Source organism: Papio anubis, chromosome 1, assembly GCF_008728515.1.
Source record: "Papio anubis isolate 15944 chromosome 1, Panubis1.0, whole genome shotgun sequence".
Classification (NCBI taxonomy): Eukaryota; Metazoa; Chordata; class Mammalia; order Primates; family Cercopithecidae; genus Papio; species Papio anubis.
In genome coordinates, this window is record NC_044976.1 from 79,984,953 (window position 1) to 80,005,646 (window position 20,694).

At 40.7% G+C, this 20,694-nt stretch overlaps 1 protein-coding gene and 1 pseudogene across 23 annotated transcripts in view; one reads left to right on the plus strand and one right to left on the minus strand.

The window, feature by feature from the left end:
- Positions 1–20,694, plus strand: part of ADGRL2 (adhesion G protein-coupled receptor L2) — a 684,472-nt gene that overhangs the window by 277,983 nt on the left and 385,795 nt on the right. The gene's annotated exons all lie outside the window — the stretch shown is intronic.
- Positions 9,072–9,541, minus strand: LOC116274489 (annotated as a pseudogene).

Consider the following 20,694-nt stretch of genomic DNA (forward strand, 5'->3'; position numbering starts at 1 on the left):
ATTAGACTTAGGTGAACAGACAGCTGTCCAGAGACTCTTCAGTTTCAAAATCGCCAACAAGAGGGAAATGACTGAAGACAGGAGCAAGGACAGAACCAATCAACTTGTCAGGCTGTGAAGCTATCTAAGAAAAAGACAAGTTCTTCCTTCAATTAATACACATTATTAGATGTACAAAGACAAATCACATGATTCTTGGAACATTCAAAGTTGTGTGGAGGTGAAAAACATGTTAATAAACAATAACAAAGAATATGACAAGTGTTATAATACAGGTGTGTACTTAGTGCTATAAGAAGACAAAGAAGGGAGTTATTAGTACTTCTTTGGGTTTGGAAAGAGGTACTGGATTGGTGAATAATAATTTCACAAAAAAGTTAATAAATTAGGGTGCATCTTAAAGTATAAGTAGGTATTCATCAAGCAGAAAACCAAGAAGTGGCCATTCCAAGCAGAAGAAATAACATAGATTCAAACCAAAGCATGTCTTATTCAAGGAAGAAGAAGTTGTTGACTATGACTATAGCATATGGTATACAGGCTGTGTGGTAGGAGGAACAGTCTATCATAATTCGGCTCCAAATTGCAGCCCAATAAACAAAGCCTTGTATGTTATGCTAAAGAGTGGGGACCTCATCCAGGAAGCAGTGGAAAGTCACCAAAATGTTTAATCAGGGGAGTAACATGATAAGAATCGTGTTTTAAAAAATAGCTGGCATCAGTATAGAAGAAGGCTGGGAGAATGACAAAAATAGAATAGTTTTTATGAGTTATAGAGAGGTTGAGAATTGAAAATGAGAGCCTTTGCTATGATCATAAGTTAAGGAGAGATTTTAGGTTCAGGAGGTAAAATTAAAAACAAAACAAAACTGGCAACCTCAATGTATACAACCTTTCATGTGCATACTATCAGGTTTGGGTCAGAGTGATATGGATAGAAAAAATATGTTTCCAGTATAGTTAATAGTAGAAGATGGGTGCTTAAGTCAGAATCCCTAGAAGCAGGGCCAGAGATTAAAGTTGTTCTGAAAATGATTTACAAAGCGAGTGTTCTTGGGAGGAGGGAAGCAAGAGGAGCAGAATAGGCAAAAGCAGGGACGAAGGTAGCTAAGAAGGATGAAAACTGGCCTTAGCTGAGCCTGCTCCTTCGGGGAGCTCTGAAGCATATATTGTACTACAGAGTTAGCTCCTCTTATCTCCAGGGAGGATAATTCTCAGGTAAGTTAGTTTGGTTCAGCTGAGGGCTAATCTTTGGGAAGGAGAGAACTATGAGCTGTTAGCAGCCAAAAACACTTAACAGCCTCTGGGGAGCAAGAAGGATACCAACAGCAGCCACTGTAGGCCACCCTTTGCAAGGCTCAGAACCACTTGCTTCTGACATTTAGTTTACTCCATTCAGGCACAACAGCTTCAGGATTCTGGTTACTCACATGTCCTGGGCTCCTGTATAAGACAAAGATGAGTAAAACAAACTGTAGCTTCCACTGCTGCAGTGTGTCCCAAGCCCATAACATAACCATCATCTACCCCTTCATCACTCTTCCAGATGTTCCTCCTTATGGGCGATACTTCTGCAGGTCTAGATGGATTGCCTGAAGGCATAAGCCAAATTCTCAAAACTTAGTAGTCTAAGCACCTGATTACCAGGCCCTAATCTGGTTATGGTTGCTGTACTTGCCTATTACAGTTACACAAGGCATGAGAATACCAAGATGCGGCCCAACAGATCATTTGAGTGACAAACACATTGCTCCCTGTCTCTAATATGTAGCAGCATTTCTGCCTCCTCATGATAACCGGGTCATTTACCCTGCCAATACAGTAACTTTTTGTGCCAGCCAGTCTATTGGCACAAGGAGCTCAAAGTAATCTGGCAATAGCCATAGCTTTAACTTTACTGAGACTTTTCCTAGATCCCCTAAGTGTAAGTTTCCCTCCTCTGGAACTTAGGACCTCTAGACTCACAAAACCTGTAGTTGCAGGAATGGGTCCCTGAGAGTGATGGTTGAGTGGAGTTCTTATTTTTACTCTTTGATTCCTGTACTCATATATTCTAATTATTGAGGACAGAGAACCGTATAGTATCTGTTGCTTTAAAGTGCACACTATACTCCAAAAGATAATACTTATCCTCATAGGATGCCATCTCTAAACTGGTGCTGTAACTGGGCCAGAGTGTGGTAGGACCAGTGAACTCCACGAGCATGTGCCCATTGCCATACCTCCTTTTCTATAAAGTGAGTTCCTTGGTCCAATTAACATGATTTTATCCATATGGTCCACAAAGATGATGCCCTGTAGAATGTCTGTACAGTCCCAGTCCTTACAGACTATATTTGGACTAAGCTGGAGAACTCACATAACACTGGGACAGATCATGACTCTTGTTATTAATCCATATGACTGCAAGCTGCTTCTGATCCCCCCTCCCTAATGGGTATTAAAAATAACACATTTGCCAGAACAATAACCACATATCTTGTATCTGGTTAACTTGCCCTAGTAAATATATTACATGCAGCATAACAGCTGTGATAGAAACTACAACTTGGTTCAGTTGGCAGTACTCGGCTCAGAACTCCATGATCTAATTTGTATATGGTCTAGATTGCTCAGCTACATGCAGATAGAGGATCCTCACCTATGTATCCTTTAAATCTTTGAGACTATCTATTTTGGAGTAGTATTTATTTATTGCACTAATCTGTACAATTTTCCTCAGGATGTGATAACTGGTTTTGATTTACTAACTTGACCATAGAGGATAGTTTCAAAGACTTTCCACCTTGACAGTACAATAGTTGGTCAAGAAAACAATGGGAGAATTCAATCAACCTTTAACTGGCTCATGCCAATTATACATTCAAGGACTAGAAAAATGATCATTAAATGAGTGTGTAAACCCAGTAAACCCACTGTGAAATAAGTCTAGATCAGAACTCCTTTTATTTCCTGACACTTACATGTCCATACTCTAACAAGCGGCCCATGGTGGTGCTGTCAGCATCAACTCATATCTTATATCTACCAATCCTAAAAAGATCTGAGCATTCTCTTTGTTCCAGTGTACAGTTTTCTGAGTAAATACCTCTTGGTCCTTTTGGGGAAGAACTGAGGAGTCACACATTTACTATAATGTTGCAGTTCCTGTCTCATGGAGACCCAGCATCTCCTTCAGTCAATAGTTTCTGGGTATGAGAACTCACTCAGGTATGAAGACAAGGCAAGAAATTATGACTTTTCATTGAGATATCCGAGTCAGCCTTTTGCTCATTATTTTCTATCGCTTTTGATTATGTGTGTGAACCAATACCCTTGTTGGTGACTCATCTGTCTTGCCATTTCACATAGTAACCATTTCCATGGATACCTTGGGACAGTTCCCACCCCCACCCAGACAGCAGCCATTTCAACCCAGTTTCCCATTGTGGTGACTGCACTCCCTTTGCTTCTGACAATTAAGTTCTTCCCTGTGGCCCCTGTTAATCTGGAATCCTACCATCCCCCTTGCTACAATGGACCCCAGTCTTTTAATCACATGTCCTTCTATCCCTGGTTTAAGAAGAACTATGCTTCCCCACAATGTTAGAATCTGCCTGATCAGCAAATTCCTCATCATGTTAATAAACAACATGTCCTCCAAGCTCTCCTAGGGAACATAGTCAGATATGGATATTTCAGTCTTCCATAATGAACCCATTTTTGTATGCTCATTTTTTTTTATTGGTTTATTTCTTTCTCCACAATCTATTACTATAGTGCCAGGATCTCTACTTCATTTCATGTGACCCATCACTTTTTCCAAGCTACCAAGAGCTATCCCAGTCTTACATTAGACCTATCATATAAGACTTTGCTAGGTATTAAATCCAGTTTCAACAGAACAACCCCATATGAGAAAACTGTCCATTACATAGCTTTATATTCTGCCAGGACCCTCAGGATCCCTCCCAGGCATACTCCTTGAGCATATATGCAATCAAGTCCTAGATATCACGTGGAGTATGTAACTCATTTCCTTCCTTAACAGGCCATCAATTCCCTAGCTGGGTCATGCTGAAATGTGGCCCAAATTATCAGTGTGACCTCCATGAGGGAAAGCACAGGCAGATCTGAGGATTGTCTTATAAGGCATCTGCCTCATTTGAGACCTTGGCATAGTACTCATGAAGGAAGCTTTCACTTCCAACAAGAGAAAAGGGGGCTTACTAGCCATTTCTGTGAGCCACACATGTTCAGGGGACGATGTAGTTGTAAGGTGATCATCTACTCAGATATCCCTATCCCAAACTTCAGAGTACCACTCCTTTATTTCAGAGCCCTAAATTTTGCACAGGAAACTTGCCTAGGCTGAGAATTTAGCCTCCATTAAAGTTATTCCACTTACAAATGAGCCATGAACCTGATCTCCAAATCTGTCTGCTTTCTAGCTACAAGAGAAGGATGTCTCTTTAAATGATGCTAATGAGGTTTTCTGACTCTCACTTTTTGCTTTAAATGCCATATAATAGAACTGAGTCTGTGTATTAAGCAGACTGTAAGATGGCTCCCAGTGAGCTTTGCCTTGTAGTGTTCATGACGTTGTGTAATCCACTCCGTTAAGTATGGGCTGGCTTTGTGATTTATTTTTAACCAACAGAATATGACAAAAGTGATGGGACATCACTTCCATTATTAGGCTATGTAAGATTGTCACCTCCTTCTTGCTACCAGAATCCCTCTCTTGCTGGCTTTGATCAATTAATCTGCCATATTGGGGTGACCCATGTGGCAAGAACCTGAGGATGGCCTTCAGCAAATAGTTCACAAGGAGCTGAATCCTGTCAACAATCATGTAAGCTTGAAAGTGGATACTTCCCCAGTTGAACCTTCTGTTGACACCCTAGCCTTAAATGGTACTTGGATAGCAGCCTTGTATAAGACTCTAAAGCAGAGGACTTAACTAAGACATCCCTGGACTCCTGACCCATAAGAACATGGAGATAATAAGTGTGTGTTGTGTTAAGCTGCCTAATTTGTGACAATCTGTGACAAAGCAATGGATATCTAATACATCCTATTATTTTATCTCTTCAATGCATCAGTGATATTTAGCAACAATTAGCCATATCTTTAGAGTTCCAATTTCCCCATACCTCTCAAAGGCAGAGACATTGCAACAGCTACTGCATCCCCTTCTACCTGTATTTCAACCCAGTTTGCCATCATGGGTGAAAATTTTAGCCAGAGGCGGCAAATATTTTCTGGAAAGAACCAGATCATAAATGTTTTAGGCTGTGAGCTCATATGGTCTCTGTCTCAAATACTCAATTCTGTCTAAAATTTGTTAAATGAATGTGTTCCAACAAAACGTTATTTACAAAAAGAAGTGAGTTGGGTCTGGCCCACAGCCATAGTTTGCTGACACCTGATCTTAACAATCACCCTGGTATATGATGCCAGGGATTAATAATGCACCTACCACCAGGGATAAGAGCCTTATTGCCATCCACCTCCCGAATCTCAGCTTAGTTCTGCTTCTTAGGACCACTTCCAGTATCATTCAACTTGACTTGGGATCCCTAAATGCGGAAACTAAGAAAATGATTCTTATAAAACTGATTTATTGAGGGAGTGCTTTGGGGGAAGGGGAAGGAAGGACAGGTTAAAGGAAGAAAGCTAAATAAGAAGTATATTCAGCTGAAAATTGTGAAAGCTTGATTCTACAGGAAGCTCTGGAGCACCAGAGGTCAATTCGCCCTTAGAGTATGTGTGTAGGGGTGGGGAAGGGGGTGCAGGCAGGGACGAGGAGCTTTCATATTCCTTATATCAATAAAGTATTGACTGTTGGCTGCCTGGGTGGAGGAATGGCTCAAGTAAAGCAATTTCCCTTCTCAGGGAAGGGAAGTAGCTGGGTATAGGTATTTTCCCATTCCTTCTTTGGGATAACCCATTTACCCCAATTACATTTCTGTTTGTGACCTGAACGCATTTTCATTAATTTCCAAGGAATGGAAATAGGATGGTCAAAATACAAGAATATTAATAATGCCAAAAAGGATGCAAAATAATACCTGCTCATTTTGGTTTTGTATTTGAAAGGTGTTACCACTTTTCTTTGCCCATTTGTCAAAACTAGAACCAACATAGTCAAAGTGAATAGAACGGAATGACAGTTTGGGGAGCAATTACAAAAAACATGTGCAGTAGCAGGATAAAACACAAATAGCTCAAAGTTCTCATATCACCTGGTGCTCACTATTAAATAGTGTAATAACAATCACCCTAGAGACCAGTTGCTCCAGTTTCTATCCCACGCTATCCTTTACTGGAGCTGTAAACTTGGGTAAGATATTTAAATGTCTGTGCCTCCTCAGTTTCCTAATCTGTAAATCGGGGTTAATACTAGTATCTACCTCATGAGATCACTGTGGGCAAAAATGAACTAATACATGAAGTGTTTACAATAGTATTTAGTGCATAGTGTACACTGAGCCTTAGCTTGATTATTGTTGATGTTGCATTATTTGTGATCACTCACTTATCTACTATCTTATTTAAATGTAGCTTTTTCAGTGCACCTTAATTTGGGTTTTGGGCTCCATTACCTCTTATTCCTATACTTTGAAATATTTGAAAATATAATTAGAATAGTCTACTCTCAGCAAAAATTCAAGTCTCTTTCCTAGACCCCAAGGAAAATTCTGCAAATAAGCCATATTCTTGAATTCCTTCTGTAGACAAAAAAGTGTACCTATGCTTTTAAGCAAAAACCATTAAAAAAGAGTATCTCTATCCACAACTGAGATGATTATCCTTTAGTAATGAATCTAAAGAGGCTCCAATTTTTTGTAAGGTAAAATGATGCCTAAATTATGCAAAGTTTGTTGGCACGGCTGACCATAAGCAAGAAGCTTCAGGGAGTTCAAAAATAGAGGCTTCTATATATTTCTGTACATAAATAGACAACTATGTATGTACGTAGAAACACATAAAGAATATTCTTTATTATATGTTTATATACACGGGCTCAGGAGAGTACAAGCTTCCAATTTTTAGGTTTATAAATATACTTTTGAATCTATAATAATGCAGAGTACGAGATTTTGTACGTTGGAGACAGATGAAATATATCCGATCCCCATCATCTGCCTGGCACTTCTCTTCGTCTTTATAAATCACTGCTCAATAAACAAGAAAATAGGAATCAAGCAACCATGGCGATTTGGAAGAAAGATCACAATTATTTGACGAATGAAACATCTGGAAAGGGATCACGGCCTCATTATCTTTCAAAAATCGTTAATGAAACTCTTCTTTTAGTTCACTGAAGAATTCAAAGTGGAAAAGCCTCGTCAAACATTAACTAAGAAAATGTATGCCAATGCTTTGGATAAGTCAAGTTGTCATTCTGCTCCATAAATATTTATCCTGCAGATGGTTTTTGAAACTACCAGTTTCCTTATTATAAGGAAAAGTTAAGTTGGTATATTTGTTTTAGATTATATTACAGAACTTTTCAACAGTTGGGATTTTTAAAAACATTTATTCCATTCCTTTTCCTATTTAAAATCAGTGGCTTGAATTGAACAAATCATAATGTAGTAGGAATTCTCACACTTATCAGGTGAAAGATTGGTCTCACCTATTATGTGTCTTCTTGACAATGTAAAAATCCATTTTAAAAAATTAGAAATCTTTTGAAATCCTACTTTTCAGAAAGAAAATATTTAAAACTTGATAAGCCATTGGATAGCAAACAGCTTTTGAAAAACAATTACATTGAAAAAGTAACCCAAATGTGATTGTGCCTTTCTGGTCTTAAAATGTATTATTTTATAAGAATATAAGTATAATAAGATAAGTAGCAACTGGTGTAAAGTGAAGCAGAAAACACATTTAATATAAACACACTGCATTGTGTCTATTTGATTCAATCACCAAACACTTATTGAGCACTGACTAGATGTCAGGAACTGACAGGTGCTAAGAAGGCAAAAATGAAATGGTGGTTACTGCCTTCAGGGAACTCCTAGTCTAATGGAGGTGACAGACACTTCTACAGCTATCTATAATAGAGTGTGACATGTGCTATGCCAGCAGCACCAACTAAGTATTACAGGAGCAGGGGGGCGGGGGGTGGGAAGTAACCTCCTGAATCCAGTTTGAAATTGAGAAATGCAATACTTTTTATGAACTAAGGATCACAAAGAAAGCCAGTCAATATATAAATGAGGATAAACAAAAGCCTTTGAGGGAACAAATTTAGAGGACAATTCTTAACTGTACCTTCCCAGTAAACATGGGAGTAATAACACTTAGCAGATTGAAAGATTGTGAACGATGTGCCTATTTTTACATCTCAAGAGTATTTTTGCAGGAGGTAAGTTGTAACTGTAATGACAGACTTCATTCTGTGCAGTGGCATTCCCGTAACTGCTGTGAATGTACTCAACTTCATTAAAATTATTAACAATTACCAAAGATCGTTATTTCAACATGGCAGTCAACCACACGCTAAAACTAAATTTGCACCGAAGAATGTTCAGTACTGGGGCAAATGTGGTCAAAATTGATTAACATTTAAGAAAATTACAATGTCACAAAAACTGAAGTGCCAAGCTCTTCATTCTGTTAATAAAACTTATTTAGTTTGGCAAGATACAAATAATTACATGAGCCTGCAATATGAATGTATTGCTTTAGCATTTGCTTTCATAGCTCTTTGGGCTATTAAATAGTAGTTCTACATCTGAGTGTCTTAGTCCATTTGGGCTGCTATAACAGAATGCTATCGAGTAGGTGGCTTATAAGCAACAGAAACTTGTATCTCACAGTTCTGGAAGCTGAGAAGCCCAAGAGCAAGGCGCCAGCAGATTCAGCGTCTGGTGAGGGCTGCTTCCTGGTTCATAGACAGCTGTCTTCTCCTTGTCCTTACAGGTCAGAAGGGGTGAGGGAGCTCTCTGGGGCCTCTTTTATAAGAGCACTGTTCCCATTCATGAGGCCTCTACCCTCATGACATAGTCACCTACCCAAAGTCCCACCTCCTAATACCATCACAGTGGGAACTAGGATCTCTCTCTCTCTCTCTCTTTTTTTTTTTTTTTAACAACTGGTAATCAATTTATTAAAATAGTTGACTTAAGCATCCGCAGTGGTGACTTCCACTTCAACTCCTGGCTCAATATTGATGGAAGTGATCTGCTTAACAATCTCAAAAGGACTGTGCCAGTCAATGAGTCGCCTGTGGATTCTCATCCCGAAACGATCGCATGTCTTAGAACCAACCTTCACCACTAGTGATTCTCAAACTCTTGGTAGGCATTCGAACTGGTCCTTTCACGTTGAGATTCTTTTCCTCTCCTCCTCTGATCAAGTCAGCTCACACCTTCCCCAGAGATGTTACATTGCAGCTTGTTAGAGTGATTCGAATTCAGTGAATTGCCACCTCCAGCTCCAAGGGTGTTTTTCCTGTGTCCTTAAAAGCTACGGCTGCTGCGCGGCTCCCTGACCGACTTGTTCCTTGGCACGAGCTAACAGCAGTGAGTCGGGAGAAGGAGCGGGCGGATCAGAGCTCCTCACCACCCACCACCTACGACTGTGTTTTCCTCAGAGGGAAACTAGGATCTTAATCTATGAACTTTTATTTCCAGAATCCCTGGATTTTACCTTTTTTTTTTTTTTTTTTGAGGGGGACCGAGGGGACAGGTTTCTGAGTGAGGTGATTAAAATGTATCAAACTGCAGAAACTCTGGGCACAACAGATTTTTTTTTCCTGAAAAATTCCCCACACATTTGCTTTTGAGAGGTAACACACAGGATTAAGCAGTCTCTAGCTTTCTGCCTTAATATTTGTCTCGGCTTTTGGGTGATGAGTGGAGGCGGCTATGTACAATTGCTGCTTCTTGAACTCTTCCCTCTGTCTGTCCCCCATCTGTCTGTCTTTGGTTAGTAAGACGGTTTTGCTTTATCTTTTTGAATATTTGAATAACCAGATTAAATTTTTAAAGAACTCTACAAAATAAGGATTTAAGCACAGTCCCTGCCCTGTGAATTTATGAGATAATGAAAAGGTACCTTCCAAACAAAGAAAAGATGGAAAGATATTCTTCCTGAGAAAAGTATGTAACAATAGGGAAAAGCCAGTCGTCTCTTTTCTAATCCTTTGCCTTTGACATCTGTCATTTGGGGGAGAGGGTTATGTGGGTGTTGGGTGGTGTTACAGTAGCAGTTGAAAAGTTCTCTTCATCCTGTGGTACTGATTCTCTACCCTTTGTCAGTAACTTCCTATCTTACATATTACTTTCAGATTTTTTTTATCTTTAGCTTACCACCAATGAATTATATTTGCTAAAAAATATAATTCTTTCTACAAAAGCAGAAAGTGCATATGAAAAAATAAAGAAAAAAGAATTATATTTGCTAATATTTTACGTTTGAATTAAAGTTTAAAAAACACAATAGCAACAGCAGTAATGTTTAAAACGTGAATTTATTTAGTGTTTCACAATTTTCAAAGCATGTGTACATATATTATCTAATTTGATCTTCATAATAACCATGCGGATAGGTAGAACAGGCACTGTTTTCATTTTACACATCAGAAAATTAAATACTTTAATGGGTTCCCCCAGAAATGTAAGACAAAGATTCAAATGCAAATCCCATTGTTCCTCGACTTACAATGGGGTTACATCTAGATAAACCCATCTTAAGCTGAAATATTATAAGTCAGAAATGCATTTCATACCCCCAATAAACCCATCAAAATGTTGTAAAATCTTAAGTCAAACCACTGTAAGTCAGTGACTGTTTGTACTTTAATTGAGTTGATCCCCAGAAACTTTGATAGGGAGTATGGAATGAGACAGACGGGAAGAAAGCCAATAGAAGGTGTGTTTTCAAGGTGGTTTCCAATTTGACATTTCAGTCGTGCTAGGGAGCCATGAAAGCTGGTACAGAATGCAGCCCAGTGTTAGCTCAATTAAGGGGTAAAGAAGCTGGAATATTTATCTGCCAACTCTCCACCTATCTTTGGTTGAAGTCTGCCTTCAGAAGTAACAACTGTAGGGTACTCTGGTTTGCATTTTTTGGTAAACTGAGCGTATTCCCAGAGCCAGAAAAAAGTCCTCACTCCCAGAGTTACAGATGTTCAGAGTAAGCAGCTTTCAAGGTGCAGAGCTGAATGACAGGTAGGGCAGAATGGTCTCGGTTAGCCAAACTCAACAAGGTTAAGCAATTTATCCAACCAGAAGTCACACAGCTAATATTGGCAAGGCCTTGAAGGAACTTAGGCCTTTGGCTGTTTCGGTAGATTCCTTGATAGAGTAAAACAGGTGTCATTTCTTATTCTCAAAGTGTAGGTTAGGAAAAAGAGTAGAGAGGAGAGAATATATTAAGCATGAAAAAATATTGCTTCTAAAGGTCTTACAATAATTGAGATTTGTTCACCCCATACATATATAATACAACTATTCAAAACCTGAAGCTTTTATAGAATGCAAAGAAATATCAATACATGGACCTTTACGTAGCACACATGCTACTACTTTGCCAATATACATTGCCAAGGTTTTCAGTCCAATTGGTGGTATTTTGCTGAGGACGCTGGAACAAATTTTTGTATTTACAAGTGCCATAACACCTTTAAAGGACATGTATATTGCAGAAAATTATGACACATAAGTGGTCAGGCAAACATTATGTGGAAAAGTCCCAGCTGATGTGTATGTTATTGCTAAACAGCCTCTTCACATCAGTGGCACTCACGCCTCAGTTTCACAGTTGTGAAATATTTGCATACAGATGTGAAGGTATTCTTGTGGCTTACTCAATAAACCAGAATGGGGCTTTATGCACCCCTGAGTTTTCAATTAATGTTGTTGACAGAATGAATGGCTATTTATGCCACCAGCCTTTCATGTTCATTCATGGTACACAATACCTAAGTCTTAAAGAGCTCATCTAAATGCCTCCCCTCTTGGGAGGGTGCTTATGGATTCCATTGTATATATAGGGTAGCATAAGGTTCAATGATTCTATCTAATCAGCAGAGTGGACCTTACATTTTAGCAAAGGCCACTGAAGCCTTTGTTCTGCAACAGGGCATTATCCTACAACTTCTACAATAAGTTGAATGTCTGTCCAAAGATCTTAGGCAACCAATGCCTGAACTTCACTTTCCCAAGTATGCCTTTCTGTCCTCACCACACTCCAACACTCACATTTTTGGGAAAAGGATACCTACACAGGAAAATTATTTTTTGATATGTAGTGAGACTTGACTACACTCATTCATTTGACTGTGGTGAATAAGGACCTGGAACATGGTTGGAGCCCAATAAATGCTTACTGCATTTAATCCAACAAGAAAGAAACAGCAGTACCAGTCCTGGCCCCTGTGTACTCTAAGATATCTGTAACAGGGTACAGTTCCTGGAGATAGAAGGTAAGCATGAGTCCCTCCTTTACTCCACCTATTCAACAGTCTCCTCAAGCAAAAGGAGTGTGTAAATGTTGTCTGAGAAAGGTTTTCACGGGAGATGAATGAAATTCCAACTTTCTTCTCGGATTAGAAATAATTCCAGTGATAATGGAATTAGAATTTCATTGGGTTTAATCATTATTAGTTAAAATCAACATAATAATTCATCTTTCCATACAGTTTTATTTTTTAAATTCATCATCTATTGTTAACCGCACATTGGCCCTAGGAAGCAGCTAAGGATTGCTGTCTGCATTTTTCAGAGGAGAAAACCAAGTCTCATTAAGCTTAAGTGATGTCCATTCAGGTGATATCAGAGACAGGGATACAAATGCAGGCTTATCGGATATAATCTAAAATAACACATTTTAAAAGTTCCAACTATGTTTCCCAAGTTTTGAGACTCCAAATGAAAAATATAGGCATGTTTGTTTACTTCTGCAAAGCAAATTAAATGTGTAGCCCATGCATTATTGATGTCTGTTATTTTAGTTCCTAAGAAGTATGTGTATCAAATTGCCTTTACAAGAGAAACTGTATTAAAACAACTTGTATTTACATGCCTTTTTAGTTTGCACTTGAGCGTTTATTTTTCTAACTTTAGGACAGTAATATGTGACGCTATTTTCAAAATCAGACATGCTGGTGACTGTTCCGGAGCATAGATCAGTGTTTGTACTTAAGATGTCCAGCCTGGAATAGGACTGTACCATTAAGGGCACATGTGCAAATAAGCAAAGACTGCCAGACCAAATGGACGCCAAAGCCTTGAATTGTAAGCTAACCCCGGAGGAACTTTTAGAGTTGTTAGAACATTTGCCCATTATTTCTAGGAGAATCTCAGTGGCTCTAATCCATCTCAAACTTTTTATTCTTCTCAATATAGCTCATTTCCTCTTGAAATATTTCTTCTGTTCTATGGCCAGCATAGAAAAGAAGGGGCAGACAGGACTAAAGTAGACCCCAGGCCTCTTAGACCTAACTGAGGGCAAGCAGAGCGATGCCCCAGGCAAATATGCAGAGGGCTCTCAGGAAGACCAGCAGCAGGGCAAATTGCTGCCTGATTTGCAGTTCTGCACTCTATCAGATTTTTATATCTGGAAGATAATAATTTAGAGACTAATACAGCATGCTCATTGCATAGATTAGGAAATGTGTTTCTCAGAATTTGAATGGCTTGCCTGAGTCCAGTGCTAGAAAGAGAAAACACACCACTCAGAGTGGAGTAAAATATATTTGTTTGTTTAAAAACATGACATTAATCAAGACAGACTAGTGGTATAGCTGGAGGACCAGACTTTACATCACAAGATTTCTAAGTAAACTTTGATTTACTTAAAAGCCTTGAGATAGAATATAAGTCAGTTTGGCTACCTTGCCTAAATAATGAAGTTAATATTTATTTCTGAAAAGGCTTGGATCTATCATCTAAAGTCTTAAATCATAGTCATTCAATGCCATGCTTAAGCAGTACAGTAATGAAAAGGAACAGTCAGTCTGAAAGAGAGAGCTGCTGATAGATACTCAAGTAATGAGTGTGCTTCCATCCGGTGCATAGGTGATCACTGGTGAGAGGAGGGCATGACTAGCAACTGCGTTTTCCTTGGCGCAGTGCAGAGTTGAGCAGGATGATTTATAAACCTCAACACATTGAAGACCAAAAAAAAAATAAATCATTAAGTAGCATGCCTCATGATTCTACTTGCTTTTTTTTCCCCCTAACATGGGTAATAAATTGTGTGGGCTTTAATAATTTATAGGAGATGTCGTTATAATGTGAGAATATTAACTTTGGTGAGTCTTTTAATTTGCTTGTGATGTCAATAGTGTGCTGAAGTGTTTCTTCTACAGGAGAGCAACACCACTAATGCACAATTGTATTCTGACACTTCAGCCAGAGGCTCCTGGGGACCAGAAGAGACAGTTCACTTTAGCACTGATCTTATCAATTTGGTGCATGTCCCTCAGGAATTACATGCCACAGAGAGAATTAAAAGGAGCAGTTTGAAAGCACTTAGAATCATATTAGCGCATTCACATACAACCCCGCTTCCCCATGTCCTTGTGGAAAGATAGCCTGACTCAAGACATTTTATTTCTGCCCAGGATTATGCCTCAGAAAAAGAGAGAGAGAGAGAGAGAGAGACAAAAGAAAAAATTTAACTAACAAAAAAACAGCACAAGGAAAGCCCCCAAAATATTCTAGATTCATCTGGGAATGTGGCCAATTTCTTTCCAGTTAATAATGTCCTCCACAGATTTTCCCTTAGATGTTTTCTTGTCATTTCACAAATGTGACAGTAGCGACCCTCTCATATTTCAGAAATAATTCCTCTCTGTCCTGCCTATGTTTTCAATCAGGAAGGAAAGAGTTTTGTCACAGTTTAGTGAACATCAGAGCCAGAAAAGCATATATAGGGAGAAGAAAGAGGCAGAATGAAAGAAAAAGGAAGGCAGAACAGTTCGAGAGATGATGTTATGGGAAAAGAGAGCTTCTGCAATAGGGCTGAGTGCAGAAGAGCCTGACAGCATCAGCCAGGCACCATTCCGAATTTTAATTCCAATCTAAAAGCCGCAAACAGAAATGAAGACCTACCCCTTTCTGAGTCTCGAGCAAACCCCTCTCCATATATAGATTCTACCACTTAAAAAAAAAAAAATAAAACACATGAAGCAGTTAACTGGAGATATTAAAATGAAGTGACCAGTGACCAGGCACAGTGGTTCATACCTGTAATCCCAGCACTTTGGGAGGCCGAGGTGGGCGGATCACCAGAGGTCAGGAGTTCGAGACCAGCCTGGCCAACACGATGAAACCCTGTCTCTATTAAAAATACAAATATTGGCTGGGTGCAGTGACTCACACCTCTAATCCCAGCACTTTGGGAGGCCAAGGCAGGTGGATCATGAGGTCAGGAGTTCAAGACCAGCCTGACCAAGATGGTGAAACCCTGTCTCTATGAAAAATATAAAACATAGCCCAGCATGGTGGTGGGTGCCTGGAATTCCAGCTACTTGGGAGGCTGAGGCAGAGAATTGCTTGAACCCAGGAGGCGGAGGTTGCAGTGAGCCAAGATAGCGTCACTGCCTTCCAGCCTAGGCAACAGAGCAACACTCCGTCTCAAAAAAAAAAAAAAAAAACAAAATACAAAAATTAGGCTGGGCGCGGTGGCTCATGCCTGTAATCGCAGCACTGTGGGAGGCTGAGGTGGGCGGATCACCTGAGGTCAGGAGTTGGAGACTAGCCTGGCCAACATGGCAAAACCCTGTCCCTACTAAGAATACAAAACTAGCCGGATGTGATGGCATGCGCCTGTAATCCCAGTTACTCGGGGGCTGAGGCTTGAGAATTGTGTGAACCTGGGAGGCAGAGGTTGCAGTGAGCCAAGATTGCACCACTGCACTCCAGCCTGGGCAACAGAGCGAGACTCTGTCCCCAAACAAACAAAACATGTGCCCAATACATGCAGAAACTAGCAGCATGAGAGACTGCAGTAATCACTGGTGGTAAGGTGAGGAAGGCTGGTGTTAATACCTTAGCACGTGATGGTAGAAGGTCAATGACTGAGTGGAAAAAGGAACAGAATCAAAGACTAGATCCCTCTCTCTTTTCTCTCTCTTTTTTTTTCCTCTCTCTCCCTCACACATCTCATGTGTTTAGTGGCTAGTCCTAATTCTTTGAATTTTCATTAAGCATTTTTTTCTTTGGCCTAAAATATTTAGTTCCTCTCTCCAAATCTTAACCTGAAATTCAGTTTTTCTCTCATAACCCAAACCAGAGAAATCTCAGTTGGCTATTTGTTCTTTAACCTCAGCACTTTATTGTACTTTCCTTACAGGTTCTAGTTCAAGATCTGGGTCTTTCTAAAGAAGTGTATGTGTGTATGCATGTGTGTGTGTGTGTTTGAACGCAGGTGTGTGTGATGATACATGCACTACAGCACATAAGTACTTATCTTCCAGAAAATATAGATGCATAGCTGTGTAGTAGATCTCTTTCATGACTAAATCAATCTGTATTAACACCAGGTATGTATGTCAATGCCCAGGCTGACCTACAGGATGCCAGAAAGTTCTGACATACTAAGACAAATTTTAAAACTGCAAACTTTCACATTTTTTTTCTTATATTTCACAGTGCCATCCATTCAACTCCCAACATTCTGAATAATGCTCACATGGTAACTTGTGCTATCAGCAAGACTAGGAAGACAGCTCAGGAAGAAAGGACAATTGTGGAAAATATTTTATAATTACCAACATGTGACTATTTGTACATCATGTTTTACGCCCAAAAAAAAGGAAGGAAAAGAAGCAAAGGCTCTGCCATTAAAGGCGAGTCCTGTTCCTCATCTTTTCTTAAATTGTATGGCTTATTTATTAGGGTCTAAATAACGTTAGTAACTTGCCTAGGGGTATGGTTCTTGAACTTTGTTTAACAAATGAATGAAATGAATCTCTTTTCACTAGTCAATCTTTTCACTAGGTCATAAGAACCTAATTTTTTTCTTTTTTTTTTCCGAGCCAGTGTCTTGCTCTGTCCTTCAGGCTGGAATGCAGTGGCACAATCTCAGCTCACTGCAACCTCTGCCTCCCAGGTTCAAGCAATTATCCTGCCTCAGACTCCTGAGTAGCTGGGATTACAGGCACGCACCACCACGCCCAGTTAATTTTTAATAGTTTTGGTAGAGACGATGTTTCACCATGTTTGCCACGCTGATCTTGAACTCCTGACCTCAAGTGATCTGCCCACTTTGGCCTCTCAAAGTGTTGGGATTACAGGCGTGAGCCACTGCTCCTGGCCTATAAGAACCCAGTATCTTAAACAGAATATAGATGAGCCACTTTGGTTGAAGTAGTGAGAGGTGACAATGTGCTAGCGGACCTCACTCTCAGCGCCTCCTTGGCCTCCGGCCTCGGCTTCCCTGGGAGCTCCTCTCTGGGCTGGCTGAGGCTGGAGCCTCCTCCCTCTGCTTGCGGGGAGGTGTGGAAGGAGAGTCGCAGGTGGGAAACGGGGCTGCACGCGTGCTTGCGGGCCAGTGCGAGTTCCCACGGGCGCTCTCGCGGGTTCTGCAGCCCCGCACACTGAGCAGCCAGTCAGCGCCGCCCGCCCAAGGCAGTGAGGGGCTTAGCACCCAGGCCAGCAGTTGCAGAGGTTGCACCAGGTCCCCCAGCAGTGCTGGCCCCTGGGCGCTGCACTCAAATTCTCGCCTGGCCCTAGCTGCCTCCCCTTGGGGTAGGGCTCGGGACCTGAAGCCCGCCACATCTGAGCTCCTCCCACTGTGGTGGGCTCTGGCTCGGCCTGGCCTGAGCCTCCCCCATGGGCGCCGCCCCCTGTTCCGTGGAGCCGGGTCCCATTGACAGCCCAAGGGCTGAGGAGTGCAGGCTGGGCTCGGGACTGGCAGGCAGCTCTGCCTGCAGCCCTGGTGCAGGATCTTCTGGGTGAAGCCAGCTGGGCTCCTGAACTGGATGGGGACTTGGAGAGCTTTTATATCTAGCCAGAGGATTGTATGTGCACCAATCAGCACTCTGTGTCTAGCTCAGGGTTTGTAAATACACCAATTGGTACTCTATATCTAGCTAACTCTGTATCTAGTTAACTAGCACTCTGTGACTCTGTGTCTAGCACAATGATTGTAAAACGGACCAATCAGCTCTCTGTAAAATGGACCAATCAGCAGGATGTGGGTGGGGCCAGATAAGGGAATAAAAGCAGGTTGCCCGAGCTAGCCAGTGGCAACCTGCTCCCGTCCTCTTCCACGCAATGGGAGCTTTATTTTTTGCCTGTTTGCACTAAATCTTGTTACTGCTCACTCTTTGGGTCCACGCTGCCTTTATGAGCTGTAACACTCACCACGAAGGTCTGCAGCTTCACTCCTGAAGCCAGTGAGACCACGAACTCACCGGGAAGAACGAACAACTCCAGACGCCCTGTCTTTGAGTTGTAACACTCACCATGAAGGTCTGTAGCTTCACTCCTGACAGCGAGACCACCCACCAGAAGGAAGACGCTCCAGACACAACTGAACATCTGAAGGAACAAACAACGGACACACCATCTTTAAGAACTGTAACACTCACTGCGAGGGTCTGCGACTTCATTCTTGAAATCAGTGAGACCAAGAACCCACCAATTCTGGACACAGTTGTGAGAGGAGGCCTGGAGCTCCTCATCCTCGATTCCCCATGCGGGGCATTGTGTGGACTCCTGCAGTCCAGTGAGCTACAGCTTGAAAACCTCCCAGTTTAGAACATAGCACAAAGGGAAGTGCCAGTTGCCTTCACAAGACTCAAGTAAATATAAGACTAAATCAAATTATCAGAAACAGACACAAGTGCCAGCTGCAAGCTACTGTCTTACATTGTTGAGATTTCATAAGTACTAAGGACTGAGAGGCTTTCAAACCTTAGAAGTGAGAGATTTCCTGGGATACAAGATTTTCAGTGCTAAAACCGAGACAGTCATGGGCAAATCAAGAGAGCTGGTCACCCTACCAAGGATATCCTTTTTGAGAGTCTAGGTACCATGTCAAATCTTGTCTTTCAGTACTCAGAGAGTAGCAGCAGCATCTTCTCGTCGAGAACACAGCACATTAGGATTCAGCTGAGCCATGTGTGTTTGGCATTGGAGAGCTCTAGGTTCTCGGATAGGGGAAAGAGAGGAGAGATAATGAAAAAGTAGCCCTGTTCTAAACCACAACACAAGACAGCAGGTATACAAATGCACACCCACACACTTTGAGAAAGATATGTTTGTTTATTTTTATCACCATTGGTTCTTCTTTAGATGTCAAAGCATTTACACATAATCTCTTTTCAGCTTCCGAGATAGGAAACTTTACAGATGAAATAATGGCTCAGGTCTTTTCTCTCAAATTCAGTGTCCAGAGTCCTACTAACCACATAACCTGAGGATCTAATTTAGGGTCACAGATGAGGACAGCATAGGAGCAGCAATTCCCTCAGATGCTATAACACCTGCCATCCAAGGTCAACATAAAGAGCCCTTCCCCCAGTCTGCAAATTCCTTTGCATCAGCCCTGCCTGTGGAGATTCGGCCCTGCTTAATTACAAGGCTGAATTCTAAATGTGCTTGGTGTTTGTCAAGTCAAGAGAGAGAAAACTACTGTGCCTGTGATTTATATGTGGCCAATGACGAACTGTATTATTCAAGAGAGAAGAGCAGATGGCCCCCAAACAAGACAGTTATGGCCCACAGTTATAATAGTTATAGTACCCAGTGGATCTCCAGGATACCAAGAGAGCAAGAAATCTAACAGTCATACCAAAGACACTTGAAGGAAAAGGAGTTTAAACTAAGCCCCCACATAATAATACAAGTCGAGACCCTTCTTCATCACAATGAAAAGGTTTATTTCCTCATGGTAGAAGATAGCATGAGTGTGTGCCGCGAGTAGACCATGGCCCCAGGCAGGACTTGCAATTTCTCTGATGATGCCATCAGCTACTTCCATGAGCATCCACTTTGTGAGCTAGGACCTTGCAATGATTTAGTTTATCTTGGGAGAAACTTAACACATCAAAGGCTGATTTACATCAGTCATTTTTGTCCCTTATTTCCATTGCCAACAGTCTGGTTCCATTGTCTGTGACGATTAGATTTTGCAGTCTTGAAAATAGCCATGCAAATTACCAAAATGTTTTCCATTTGAGACCTTATACATATTTGAATTAAATCAACTCTAAGCTGTTAAATGGAATTAAATGAAATAGACTGAATTTGATGACTAAAATTTTAAAACTTCTGCAAGGAGCTTTCCTTATCCCAACCTCTTTATTAATGGCCAACTGGAAATGACTTTCACAAATGGAAACACCATTTGTCACTTTTTTTAACAAGTACTACACTGTACTGTCTTAACTCCCCCCATTCAATTTAAGCATCAAGATTTATAGCTTGTCGTGAGCTCCTCTATCTTTCTGTTCCTTCTTTGTACCTCTCCAAATGCTCAAGTAGCTTTTTTTAGAATGAAGTGAAGATAATTTGTAGTGAACTCAAACTAGCATTCTGAGACTTGACTTTCAAAAATTTGTATTCTTCCCTATTCCCTTGATTCTACTCGAAAGACTTACTTGCTACGCAGCAACAAACTACACCCAAAGTTCTAAACTCTTTCATTTCCTTTGATCTTTCTGTAACGCACAGCCAAATTTTGGTCATCAGCAAATTGCTTTAGTATTTCTTTGTATAGTGGTGAATTTTATCAAAG